This window comes from Magnolia sinica, chromosome 8 (assembly GCF_029962835.1).
Source record: "Magnolia sinica isolate HGM2019 chromosome 8, MsV1, whole genome shotgun sequence".
NCBI lineage: Eukaryota > Viridiplantae > Streptophyta > Magnoliopsida > Magnoliales > Magnoliaceae > Magnolia > Magnolia sinica.
The window spans coordinates 86,330,197-86,344,989 of record NC_080580.1 but is presented as its reverse complement, the minus strand read 5'-3'; the positions used below and the strand labels follow the sequence as shown (position 1 = coordinate 86,344,989).

The following is a 14,793-nucleotide window of genomic DNA, read 5'->3' as shown; positions in this document are numbered from 1 at the left end:
TCGATGGTTCCCGATTACACATGATATGGTTGGGCTACCGGGATCCTTGAATTTCTACGGCACGTCTTGCTTCAGGATGGCACTCACTTTCTCAGTCAAGAAGATTTTCTTTTGAATACTTTGCCGTCTTTTGGTCGTGCATAAGTCTTTCAAGAATTTGGCATATGAAGGAATCTGTTTCATGACATCAAGTAGAGGAATGTTAACTTTCACTTGTTTCAACACCTCCAGGATATCCTGAGAGTTAGAGAGAGGTTTTGGTGAAACCAACCGTTAGGGGAACGGAGCAACTGGCTTCTCTAGAAGTTCCGGTTCTAATTTTTGTGGGGCATCACTAGATCCATCATTGTTGTCCTCTTCTGGTTCTTGAGGCTTTTCGGGCCTAACCGGAAGAGTTTTATCAATGATCTTTCCACTCCTAAGAGTGGTGATGGATTTAGCGTGCCCCATCTGATTTGAAGAGCTGGGATCACTAATCTCGTACTGCGGTTTAGGATTGGGGAGAGGTTGTGCAGGAAGCATCCCCTTTTCTATAATCGTCATACGAGAATCTATCTTTTACATAAAATCTATAATTCTCCGCGTTGCTTGAGCCAGCTCTTGTATGGAATTTTGAACTGGTTCCTCTTGAGGTTTCACTTGATTTGGATTTTGATTGAAGAAACCTTGAGGGGTAGCCGTTTGTCCATTCCTCCAACTAAAGTTTGGATGATTTTTTCAACCAAGATTGTACGTATTCGAGTTAGGTCCAGTAAAAGGTCTTTGATAGTTATTTACGGCATTGGCTTGTTCATTCAACACTCCTCGAAAGGCAGGTATTGTAGGACAGTTTTCAGTTGTGTGAATGTTGCAATCACAGATGCCGCAAACAATTTCATTGACCTTATCCTTCTTTCCTTCCATGGCCTCAAATTTTCTTATGAGATTATGCATTTTATAATTGAGATCATCCTCTTCTTTCAAGAGATATAATCCACCTTTCTCCTTTAATTGAGTCGGCCTAGACGTGGTGTTCGCCATTGGGTAATAGTCCCATGATTGTGTTTTTTCAACGAGACTATCGAGGTAGTCCCATACCTTGTCGACATCTTTATTAATGAACTCTCCATTACACATTGTCTCGATCATTTGGCGCATGGAAGATGTCAGTCCATCGTAAAAGAAATTTGTAATGCACCACGTTTCAAATCCGTGTTGTGGGCATAAACTGACCAAATCTTTGAATCTTTCCCAACATTGGAAGAATGTTTCATCTTCCTTTTGGGCAAAGTTCATGATTGCTTTTCTGAAGGTAATCGTTTTATGATGTGGGAAGAACTTTTTTATGAATTCCCTCCGCATGTCGTTCCATGTGCCAATGGATCTAAGACGCAGTGAATGTAACCACGTCTTAGCCTTCTCTTTTAAGGAAAAAGGAAAGAGTTTCAGCCTGATTGTATCCTCAAATACATTAGGAAAATATAATGTAGCTATAATCTCATCGAACTCTTTCAAATGTAAATATGGATTTTCTGATTCAACTCCATGGAATTTGGGAAGGAGTTGGATAACTCCTGGCTTGATGTCCATTTGTCCTGTGTTTTCGGGAAAGATCATGCATGAGGGTGTACTCACTCCCACCGATTGTAGATAATCTCGTAAAGTACGAGGCGGGGTACCTGATGCACCTCATTCACATCTTGGGTATTCTCCACCCGGGTGGAAATAGAGGAGGTTGGTCTTCACCATAACTTCAATTAACTTAGGAAATTTCGAGTGGTGTCTAGTCTGCGATGGATAGTTAACCCCTCAACCAATCCTCCTTGATCAAGAGACGTCGAGTGTTGTCACGGCCCACTTGGGCATGAAACACTCGTAGCCCACAAACAAATTCGAAACCAAATCCAAAGAAAGGAAAAGAAAAAAAAGAAAGAAAGAGAGAGAGTTGGAAAGAAATTACCAAATTGGAGCCCTAAGTTAAAAACCTGCAAAATAAAACAAAAATAAGTTTCTAAAGAGAAGGTCTAGAATTAGAAAATCTTTAGAAAGAAAGATAGAAATAAAATAGTTTCTAAAAGAAGAAGATCCTAAACTAGAAAGTAAATTACTAAAGGAGAACTGAAAAATAGAAAGTAGAGAAAGAACTTACCGAATTAGAAATTTCTATCTTAAAGGCCTACAAAATAGGAAAGTTAGTTTTTAAACAAAAAGTCTACAGGTAGAAAATTTCTAAAAATAAAATAAGAAACAAAGTTAGAGTCTAAAAGAGTTTAGAATTAGAAACTTGCTAAAAACGAATCCTAATCTAGAAATGGCAAGGAGGAAATTAAGAAATAATTTACCAACCTACAAAACAAAAGAGTTGGGTTAGTTTCCAAAAAGGGAAAACTATAAAAAAAAATAGAAAATAGAAAATTTTATAATTATAAGAGAACTAGAATTAGAAAACTTCTAAAACTCAAACCCTAATTCTAAAAATAGAAAGAGTAAAGGATTTGGAAAAGAATTACCAAATTAGAAGTTAATGTCAAGGTCCTACAAAACAGGAAACAGATTAGTTTCTAGAAATCAGAAAAACTAAACTTAACGTGAGAAAAATTCTAATCTTAAACTAATCCTAAAACTAGTTGATTTCAGAAAACGTAGCCGTCAATCCCCGGCAACGGCGCCAAAAACTTGTTCACTCCCCAAGTATAGGGTTGTGATGTAGTAATAAACTCGGTAAGACCGAGGTCGAATCCACAGGGACTGAAACTTGTACGTGATCTGGAACTAACTAGATCTAGAACTAGCAAAAGATGTAATCTAAATCAAATAGAATTTAAAGAATAATTGTGAAATAAATTATCTAAAACTAAAGAGAAATCAGAGGTAAGAAAACTAGGGATTCAGAGGATCCACTTGTAGAGATCAGGGAGATCTTACGCCTGCTTCAAGAATCATGGAACTTAACTGAACTTACCTGATATAAGTTTTAAGAGATGAAAGGTATAGGAATTAGAATGGATTCTATCACCAAACCATGCACAGGAGATAAAGTAAACAACAGAATTAAACTAATTACCAACCAATCAACATGTTATGAGGGTTAGGAAGGGTACCGCCATCCGACCATGCCCATGAGACTATGGTGAACAACAGGGTTTCCTGACGTCATAAACATAAAAAAAATGAAGAAACATGCTCAAAGCCATCGCAGACCTATTGTAATTTTAGTCAAAACAGACCATTAAAAACTGAAAACATTCCCTTACAATCAGCCTAATACCAAATTCATTCAGTTTAAACAAGAATTAAAGGCATAAAATTCTTCCCATCACGCTATAAGCTTCACCCCTTAGCCCTAGCTAAGGGGTTCAACCAGACATGGATGGTTGGTTCTCTTAAAAATAGAATAAACCAAAAAGAAAAATAATAAGAAAAGAAGAAAAAAGGACGAACTCAACTTCTCTCTCTCGCAATCCCTTGCAATCTTCCAAGCCAAAAACGATCCCTCTCTCCTCTTCCTTTTTTTCCTTTTATAGACAAAAGAAAAACTAGGCCAGTGGGATGGAGTGCGTCCCCAGAGGCGTGAGTCGGTGGCCTCTTTTACGCAGAAGAGTCTGCATGCGAAAGGAAACCAACTCACTTGCGTTTGGCCCGATCTTGGGACGATGGAGCAGCTGAGTTCGAGATCTGAGCCGTTCAGACTCCTTGGTGATGGAAGGCGGCCCCATTGGAAGACTTTGAACGGTTCAGATCAATGAACCGACCATGATCTTGATCGTGGAACGGCCTGGAAGTCCCGGTTTTCCCGGACGCGGAAAACAGAGTCTGCACAAGGATGGGGTCGCTGTTGAAGTCGGTGGGGCCCACTTCGATCTTGTTTTGAGAAATCCATTTCGTCCACCGGATTACTCTCGAAATTTCGGTCAGAAATGACTGCTTTTGGATTGCTTTTAATGCGGTCCACTGAATTTTTCATTTTACCGTCCATCTTCCGTTCCACTGAGATCTTTACACAACTGCTTGCAAGGTGGCAAACGGACACCTATATGTTGGTCTTGGCCGTCCAAAGGATAGAATAGACAGTCTAGATCTACAGTTTGAACGATGTATGGGCCCCACAACTCAAAATCAGATGGCCGCTGTCCATCCGCTGGCTGTCTTACGGAGAGACAGGTCAGCGCCCGTTTTGACGGGGCGGCCAGCCTAGTGTGTTGCGGGAGTGCACCGCCTGTGCACTCCCACATGTACACGTGGGGTCCACTATGATGTATGTGAAAAATCCACCCCGTCCATCTCTTTTCTCACCTGATTTAAGGGGTTGAGACCAAAATTGAAGCATATCCAGATATCAGGTGGGCCCCACATAACGATTCAAGGGGCTGATCTGTCCGTTGGGCCACTTTCGGAGGGATCTGAGGGTTGAAATTCGATATGTACGGTTAATTTGTGGGCCCCTGGCCATGTATAAAGTTTCGAGTTGAACGGATGGTGGGAACCCTCTGATCTTACATTCTGGATGTCTTTCGGGCCACTTGAGCTTCAGTTTCTCAATTTTCTTGGATCCCTGGTATGCAAATCTGTCGATCTTGGTCTCTTGGGGTCCGTCGCTTGCCTTGGTGACTTCAAACCGTTAAATCCGGATTTGTAATGACTTAAGTTTACATCATTGTGGTGTGATAAGGAGCCAGTTGACTTAGGGGTGTCAATGGGTCGAGCTCATGCTCGATGGCCCGACCCTATTCAAAATCCAAGTGAAGACCTACCCCAAGCCCAACCCATTAACAACCCTAGGTTTAATCCAACAAAGTGGTATTAGAGTGTTCGGTTGAATGTTCGGGATTCAGCGAAGATGTCAAGGTTAAATTTTGATATACAAAAATTTGATGGGAAGAACAATTTCAGTTTATAGCAATGAAAAGTCAAGGATATTCTAGTTTCACAAGGGTTAAGTAAAGCATTGTTAAAAACAAAACCTAAGAAGATGTCGGATGATGACTATAATGATCTCGGGGAGAAATTTATGAGTATCATCCATTTGTGTCTATCGGATGAGGTTATGTACAATGTCTATATGATGAATCTCCCCTGGAGATGTGGAAGAAGCTACAAGACCTATACATGTTGAAATCCGTAACAAATAACTTGTTTGCAAATAACAATTTTTCTTGCTGAAATTGAAGGAATGTTCGGATCTCTTGGAGTACATGAACATATTTATAAAGGTGTGTGGCGAGTTAGTAAATCTTAGCGAGGCAATCAAGGAAGAAGATAAAGCGGTGCTACTTTAAACATCGCTTCCCGCATCATACGACCATCTCATCACTACTCTACTGTCTGGAAATAATAAAGCGAGGCTGAAAGAGATTACCACGGCTCTCATTTATAATGAGATGAGGAAGAAGTTAGTTGATGAGGACTCTCAGGCGGAAGGGTTAGTCGCGAAAGGGGGTCAGGGACACGGGCAATCCGTCGAGCAATTTCAATCTAACGGAAAAAAAAATCCATATCGAAATCGAAGACAGACGAAGGATACTTGTATTGTGACATAAAGGGACACTTCAAGATAGATTGCCATAAATGGAAGGATGGCCTGCAAAGCAAAGGAAAATAGAACACAGGTGAGTCAACGAGTGTAGTAGAAGAGAACTCAGAAGGAGACCTCTTCTTGATCTCTTCAGGTACGAGTCGTCTCTCAGATACTTGGATACTAAATTCAGGATGTTCGTATCACATATGCCCAGATAGGACTTGGGTTGATTCCTATTCTTATAATGGTGAAAGTGTTCTAATTGAGAATAATGAAGTATGCAAGGCCATCAAAATAGGAACCATTAAGGTAAGGATGTTTGACGAAGTCATTCGAACTCTAGGTGATGCCAAGCATGTCCCGGCACTAAAGAAAAACTTAATATCCTTGGGGGGTCTTAGATACGAATGGTTGCACATTCACTGGATCTGATAGTGTAATCAAGGTCACCAGAGGTGCAATGGTATTGATATAAAGACACAAGGTTGGAAATCTATACAAGTTGGTAGGGAGCATGGTTATGGGTGAGGCCGCTACCACCTAACACGTAGGATTCGGCACAGATGATAGAAATCTGTGGCATATGCAATTAGGGCATATAAGCGAGAGGGGCATGATGGAACTCTACAAACAGAAACTGTTAAAGTGAGTTAAGGCATGCAAGGTGAATTTCTATGAGCATTTTATCATATGCAAGGAATGCAGGCTGAGGTTCGAGACTACTACACATACTAACAATGGGGTGCTCAAATATATTCATTCTGATGTCTGGAGGCCTATGACAGTACCGTCTAAGAGAGTGGCATGATACTTTGTGACCTTTATAGACGATTACTCGATGAATGTTTGGGTCTACTTCATGTTTGAGGTCTTCGTCAGGTTTAAGAAATGGAAGGCAAAAGTAGATAAGCAAAATAACAACTAATTGTTGAATTTTTGTCATTTTAAAATGTTGATATAAAGAATCCACATACCTTATTTTTGTTCAAAATGAGGTTTTATCCAACCCATCCATCCATTCTGACATTTTAGGATACAATACAAAAAATGAGGCAAATCCAATACTCAAGCAGACCACATGACATTTTAGGGTACAATCCAAAAAATGAAGCAGATACAAGCTCAAGTGGATCACATGAAATAAAGCAGCTGTGATAATGACACTCATCATTAAAACCTGCCTGAGGCCTACCTTGCCATCCAACCTATTTAGAAGGTCACATAGACCTAGATGAAGAGAAAACATGAAGATCAACTTGATCCAAAACTTCCATAATCCCTAAAAAAATTTCAATTATTGGTGTTTAATCCTCACTATGTGGCCCACTTGATTATTGGATCTGCCTCGTCTTTAGGCTTGTAGCCTAATATGATATGAGAAAATGGATGGACGATGTAGATAAAACCCATACATCACAGTGGCCCATCAAAGCTCCTATCCATTCCTAGCTAGAGACAAGGCGGTAATATCCAATCCACTTTCCCTTGGATGGGGTTGATCATTTGAAATTTTTGCCATTGAATTTAAAATGCCATAGTACCATTTAAATAATTAAAAGGTCAAAATACTTTATCTTTTGACTCACAACTAGACTCATGGTATAAATGATTTTACTAGAAGGACTCAAATCTAGCGGCTGATGTCCCAACACATTCTCTTCTAAGTGTCATACTCTAGTAGAGTTAGAGTTGGACACGAACCGAGCTAACTCGGTTAACTCGCTCGACTTGGCTTGGCCAACTTGATTCGGCTTGTATTGAAAGCTGGGTTTGGGCCGAGTCGAGCCTCTTTTTTTTTTAGTCCGAAAAAAATTCCCAAGCTCGACTCAACACAACTCGAAATTGACTTGGTACGATTTAACTTGACTCGACTAGACTTATATACATTTAAAATTATATATATGCAATCATCCTAAATTTTCTTTCCTTTTTTTCACCTTAGCCGACCTGACTGTCCCTCCCTCCATCCCTCCCGTTCAAATCCTCTTTCCTTTTTTCGCCCTAGTCGACCCAATCTCTCTCTCTCTCTCTCTCTCTCTCTCTCTCTCTCTCTCTCTCTCTCTCCATCCTTGTCCAAGCAGTCGACCGTGTAACGCCCTGAAAATCGTGGGTCGTGCATACGCTTGACTCCCGTCCCGTGGTCACTTATAACCGGTTTTCATTAATATGCGATTAATCCGGTCTAAATACGCAGCCGGAATTTTCTGAAAGATGAAGCAAAACCACACTAGTCTACTAAAATGAAGAAAATCAACTATACCTATACATTCATGTCCAATAGAATATAAACGGCACACAAGGTGACGCCTAACAAAATTACAAGAAGAATGGCATGTCCAAAAAGAATAAAGCCGAGCCCTCGGCGATCCAATGACCCATCTACTGATCCGACGAGGTCCCGCTCATTAACTAGAAGTAAGGGAACTCGTCCTCCTCCTCGAGACTCACATCACCAGGCTCCATGTACTAGTACCTTTATCAATTACATGCCCGGTTGGTGCTTTAAAACACCGTCTCGAGTGGAAGTGATCAACTCAGTGGGTGCTATTAGTCTTAAGTTGCAACAAGTATCAGTTATAATATGAATTTAATGAAAAATAATCATTCACAAATACCTAACTAATCTTATTAATGCACATGCATGGTGGATGATATGATGTATGCCCTCACCACAACTCTCCCTCGAGCGACTCCGTCTAACGATCGCATATGTCAACACTCCCTCAGAGCGACCTCGACTGCCGAGTCGCCAACCTAGCTAATGTCGTGCAATGATGATGTTAACCGGGTTCTTAGTTAAGTCCATTCATCCAGCAGATTTGAGAATCTGATACACCCCACGTATCAAATGCCCAGAACGAGTTGCGAGGCCAAAACCCCCCAATGTGTGAGGCTAAGACCCCGCGATCCTTGATCCCGTCGGGTTCCCTGTCCCCAACTTTAAGCACACGGGGAGTGCTGAGAGAAAAGGGATCGCTCGCGTTTACTACGGGGAGGTGCGTCAGCCCAGCGTAGGCCGACAACTTGAATACAGTGTCTCATTCCAATATGCCCGACTCACAAGACTGTGGATCAATATTCCATCCAGTATCGATGGGCTACAACGGTGGTAGGATGTTCCAGATTTCATACATAAGTGATCAAATATGGTTAATAAACAGGGTTGGACAATAAATAGGCCAAACCGCACAAGTCAGGCAAGCATGCGATGAACGACATTGGGTACAAGGGACCCATATAGTTGAACTACTGCCGCCTATACACACTCGCCCAAATTCTTGGGTTTAGCCTCAAAGCGGTTCTACCAACGGAACCACCTTCGTTCTCCTCATGTTCCCGACCAACCAAGGGTCCAATGTTAATTCATAACATACCAACCACCAATATTACCAACTAGCATAATAGTATCATGTTTGCATACATCACAACATACGGTTCAATTATTCCTAACAAGCATGCTACAACATGAATAAGTTGTATGTGAGTGGTGTAGGTTAGGGAGGAAGTTAAGCACTTCCTACACCTCAAGGGATCAAATACACAAGAGTAGTGAATCATGCACACCATGAAGCAACACATGTGAGAAAAAGAAATCAAACAAATATGAGCATGTAATCATCTATACACTAGATTATGAGAGGCAAGATTTAACATCAAAGAGATCTAAACATGTCATTCCATACAATCCCAACAACATACCATTCCTAGGTTCCTTTAGATTCTTTCATACAACATATCAAGCAAATAAAAATCATTAAACTCCTACTAAAATTGATGCTAGGCCACCTAAGGATAATAGTCCGCACCTATGGATCGTTGGAGACTTGGAAAACGACCTAGGAATGAAGGTTTTTGGGGTCGAACGGCTGGATTCCCTAAAACAACCATTTGCATGTTAGAAATCCATGAAATCCCTTCTCATCACAAGGGTTTTAAGAAAAAAGGGATAAGGGGTCTTACCTAGACGATCAACGGAACGATTATTGTGGTTGGGGTGTAGGGATTTCCTTGGAGAAGGGGTAAAGAGTTGCAAGGTTGAGCTTCCTTGGGCCCCACCACCAACAACACCCTCATTCACTCTCTTCTTCCTCTCTCTTTCTCCTCCTTCTCTTCTCCCCTTACTCTCTTCTCTCTCTTCTAGCGCAAAATCGTATGGGGAGAGGGGGTGCCCAAATGAGGCCCTTTTATAATGCCAGATTTGGTGGAAATGGCCCCAAGTCTTAGGTTTTCACTACACTGGACCTATGAGAAGGTCTTTCTAAGCTTTAGGGCCCACTATGGGGTGTACAAGTCAATATACATCGTAGGATAGTTAGCCCTAATGATGATCTACATATGGATATGATCGACCCGCCATTTGGATGCGTCGATCGACAGATATGATGAGAAGTTTGTTCAACGATCGCCGATGGTCGATCGGGGCCACAACTATACGGATATGAGCAAGGAAATATCCTCACTGCATGTGTGAAGTTTGGTCATAAACCGACGGTCTAAAATCCTCAACTTTGCATAAGAGTGGATGACTTAATTCACTTAAGTTCCAACTCCTTCCTTTAGGGTATTTGCACTTCTCATGCACTCGTCCTTTAGCTCAAGTTGAGCGTTTCTGGGTCCAGGTCCGACTCCGCGATGGACGTCAAGCCCAATGAGACAGACATTATTCTATAGTTTTGGAACTAGTGGCCCACCAACGAGCGGTCTAGAGTTTGTTCAGAAAATCAGGGCATTTCTGGAATGAATTAGGTATTGAGATTTCTCGAGGAAAATGATTAGGGTTTGGATTAACTATGTTTATAGTGTGGTCTATTTATAACTAGTAAAAGTGAAGATTTGTCATGATTACTCTAAGCTATTGGTTTTAGGATAAAAGAGTAACGGGGTTGCTCTGATGGGTCCCTGGTCACAAAATTTATAGAATAGGTGCTCCATGGCTTGATGAAGGGCAATGCAAAATTTGAGGGCAAACGATGCGGGGTTTTAACGCAACGGTCCGATTTGCGATTAATGGTCACCGTTTCACGATCGGGTCCCAGATTTTTGTGGGCGAGTGTAGAAAAATACATTAAACTCTCATCGTAAATTATGAAGAAATTCGATGGCTGAAATGTCTTACATTTCAGTTTTATTTACACGTGCCAGATTCCAATTCTGGTATTGGTGGGGCGCATCTGGCAAGTGCCAGATTACACTTGTGGGTGTCTACTGGGTCCGTGGTCCGCGATGGTCCTCAAGCCCAGTGAGATCTATGTTTTCCTAAATTTTTATAATTTTCTGACCTTCCCGTGTCGCTGTATAGCCCGCACGGGCTGTTGCTAGGTGTAAACGGTCATCTGGCTTGGAGGCCCACACCAAGTTCTATCAAGACCCGTTTGGTCTATTCAATTGGGTTAAACTTGGTTTAATTTATTTGTGGTACCTCACTATGAGTGACTTAAACGAACGGTCCTGTGGCAAATCTTACGTGGACGCCCAGGATACTATTCTGGAGTAAATCATGGAGCTACACCGATGTTCAAGTGATTGGGTGGATTCATTGGCTTTCTAAGGCTGATTAATCGGACTAGTGCGCTTCTTTACTGGTATACCCTTGTTTAAACTAACATTGAGTGTTAATAGTCATTAAGTGATATTATAAGTTAATTAATAGAAAAATTTTTAAGGATTTTTGAAAATCTAAAACAGTGAAAATCCAGGATGTTACAATCTACCCCCCTTAAAAATAATTTCGTCCCCGAAATTGCCTAAGGGTAACAAGTAAAGATATTATCATTCCATTTGCTTAAGTTTTTATTGATTACAGGTTTATATGCGTGGTAGGGTGCATACTAACTATACTAGCCTTGCTTATTATATTCTACCCCCCTTAAAAGTTTTCACCTTTGAGGTTTGAAAACAAATGTTAAAATCATTATTATCGTACTAAGTGGTTTGTTGATAAAGTTTACCTAATAGTGGTATATTCAAGTATTTCTGATTGGGCTAATACGGAAAACAGTTGTGGTAGGCTTTGATCCGATACGTCGATTGTCCACCTGACCAGGGCAGACAGCTCGTTGTATCCCTTTCTAATCCCGATGGATCCTGGTCTTCTGCTCGGTCAAAGCAGTGAGTCCTTTGGTAGTCACCCAAGATTGAGAATTGGGTCAAGCCGCGAATGCTTCGCAAGTGTATGGTCTCATAATTCCGTAACCCAATCGACCTAAATGTTTAGGGAATACCTCATATCATTGAAATGATAAAATCTCCTCTTTTTTTTTGAGGTTGTCATTCGGGTCTTTGTTAAAGGGAGTTCTCGTTTTAATTCATGTCCAAATTAGTTATTAATAAATCTTTATATATGCTTATGGTCAAACGATTATCCCAGAAAGGTTTTTCAATGGCCTAAGATTGTATTTGTATGTTGCGGTTTCGATCCTATGGTTATCAGGAGTAGGGTTTGAGAATTAACTGAATGGACTAAAGTGGAGAAGGGCAGAAAACAAGAGACTCACAAAAAGAAATAAATATAAATATAAATATAAATGCAGCAGAACTATGCTTACTGATCTCGTAAATGAGGTCCTATTGTATCTTGTGAAAAGAATGTGTGGTTGCCTTATATAGATAAAGGACAAGAGGAGTTGCTTAATGCTCAGTGAACTAGAGTAAGCAACATAACCCATTAGACTGTTTGGCTCGAACCAATGGGGTGTGGTCACTTTGGCATTGTGACAAAGCTATCCTGCTATTAATGGTAATCGAAATGAATAGAACTCCATAGTGGAAATATGGTCCTATCAGTATACATGGTGTGGCTCGGAGGAAATTTTCAATACTAAAGTTTCTGGAAGGCTTCTTGAAGGAATAATACCAAACTCGAGTTGCATGCTCAGTAAATCACATGGAAAATCCGGTCATATGTGTGCAAATATATATATATATATATATATATATATATATATATATATATATATATATATATATATTCTAAACACTTCAAAGTATATCAATAATTATATATATATAAACAGTAATTGTTTATAACATCCATCAATCAATGAATTACAAGTAACCACATTTTGGCTCAAACCCCTTATCTTCTACACCTGCAACAAACTCAGTTGGCCTATGCATCATCTCATTCTTAAAGTAAATATTCACCATCGTTGTAAAAGTGAAAAGATCAGGCATGATCCCAACTCAAATTATCTGATCATACACATGAATCGTTACACGGGCTTCACGGCTCCTAACCAAATTATTGAAGAGACTGTTACAAGATCTCAAAATAGGCCTCATCCACACCTCCCCATATTATGGAACATGTAGAGTGCATTCTTTGACATGCCATTTTCCACATATACCTCAAAAATATTTAGTGGTGGGAGTTCAATCCCCACTGTGTGGTTCACTTCAGTTGTCTATTTGTTTGTCTCATACCCTAAAAAAATTCAGAAATGGGTTGGGATTTGGAAGCTGTTTGGTTAGTGGAATTGAATGGTGTTGAATTGTATTAGATGGGATTAACATCATTATTTCACAATGATTGCATGTCTGGAAATACCATGGTATTGCAGCCATCTAATCCCATGTTTGGGATAAAAAAAAAATTTTGCCACGGAAAACACCGGATTAAGCTAAATCATGTTTGGTGGACCATGAAATTTGTAATCAGCAAACCAAATTCACAACGGATGTCGTTCATTTGTACACGTATATAATCAAAATGTCACATGTAAATGGTGCATATGGATGGATGGCATGGTTTAACGCATGCCTCAATGTAGGGCCTACATGTGTAGTAGATTTCAAAATCCATGGAATTCATGCATGGGATCAAATGCAATTTCATGGAACTAAATGCAATTCCATCCCACCTAATCTTACCCTTTCCATCCTCTTCAAATGTTGGATGTAATTACACAGACCAAATGCAATTTCATTCCACCTAATCCTATCAAATACCATGTGCTAAACACCCCTTAAGGGCCTAAACATGTTTCTGTATATTGTCATCTTGATCTTATGGGCGTGGGCTATGAGCAAATCACACTTTGCTTTTGTTGATTTTTGGTAAAGGAAGAATCAAAAGTTTTAAGATATCTCAGAAATTTGGAAGGCTGATGACGCTATGAACGATGCAAAAAGGGAAAGAAGAAAAAGTTTTAGGAACTCATAATGTTTTAGCGAAGTTTGCATCGAATACGAACTTAAAAGATCTTAAGTAATAAAATTCAATCCTTCTAAGGAGTTGTAATCCAACCATGCTAGAAACTACTTGGAATAAAAATATATATATATATACTAAAAATAATCTAATTTAATTATACAGGACGATTCTTGGCTCAGCCCGCCTCCTCGCGAGCCGGTCTTTTCTTTCCCATGAGGGAAAGGATCACCAGGAGGAAAAGAAGGAGGCAATGGTTGCAAGGAAGGTCATCTTTCTTAGCTAGAGGTGGATTGGATATGAGGAAGGGATTTTGAAAAGGGGCTTGAGATTGAGTTTTAGGAAAGGGTTTGGAGAATGACCTTTAGAAATGAGTTTTTGTGAATGTTTCTTAGGAGTGGGTTTTAGAAGCGGGTTTGAGAAAGGGGTTTTAAGAATGGTCTTAGAGATAGGTTTTGGAAAATAGGATTTGAGAAGATGCAAATTTGAGAGAGTGGGTAGTGAGATTTGAGAAAAGTTGAAGAAATGAAGAAGAAGAAGGGATTTATTTTATTTTTATTTTTTTGTAATGGGTTTTGAGAGTGACTGAGCGAATGAAGTGGGACTTGGGAATGAAGTGTGATGTTGGGTTTTAGGGAATGTATGTTGGAAATGGGTTTAGGTTGGATATGAGAAAAAAGAGATGGGAGTTAGATGGAGAGAGTAGGTTTAATGTTGGCTTTGTGAATGGAATTTTGTGGATAGACTTAAGAACGGGATTGAGAAAAAGAAAATGGTTAAGAGAGAGTTTGGGAAGGTGTTTTGGATATGAGGAAGAGGATATGGGGAGTTTGCAGGAGGAGAAGATGGATTTTGAAGAGATGGGTTTGAGGATGGGAGAGTGAGGATGATGGAGTGGGAGTAGAGGGAAATGGGCTCTACATATCCCTAATTTTTACAACGATTCTTATACTTTTAGTAATTGAAATATTTTTAAAATTTTTATAATGATTTATCATTAAGTTTAAAGACATCTCACAAAATTTCATCTTATTTAGAGTTGTAAATAAATTATTAAAATTCCAGGAGTAGCAGCTGTCCGAAATTAATAATTTTTGGACAGTTGTCACATCAACCTAGAATTATCTAAATTAAAAATTTTATTATATTT

General features: G+C 39.8%; 1 non-coding gene across 1 annotated transcript; it reads left to right on the top strand.

The window, feature by feature from the left end:
- The first annotated feature begins 1,186 nt into the window (after positions 1–1,186).
- LOC131254507 (small nucleolar RNA R71) lies at positions 1,187–1,293 on the top strand. Its single transcript, XR_009175619.1, has one exon. It is a non-coding gene; the product is annotated as a small nucleolar RNA R71 (small nucleolar RNA).
- Positions 1,294–14,793: the final 13,500 nt, after the last annotated feature.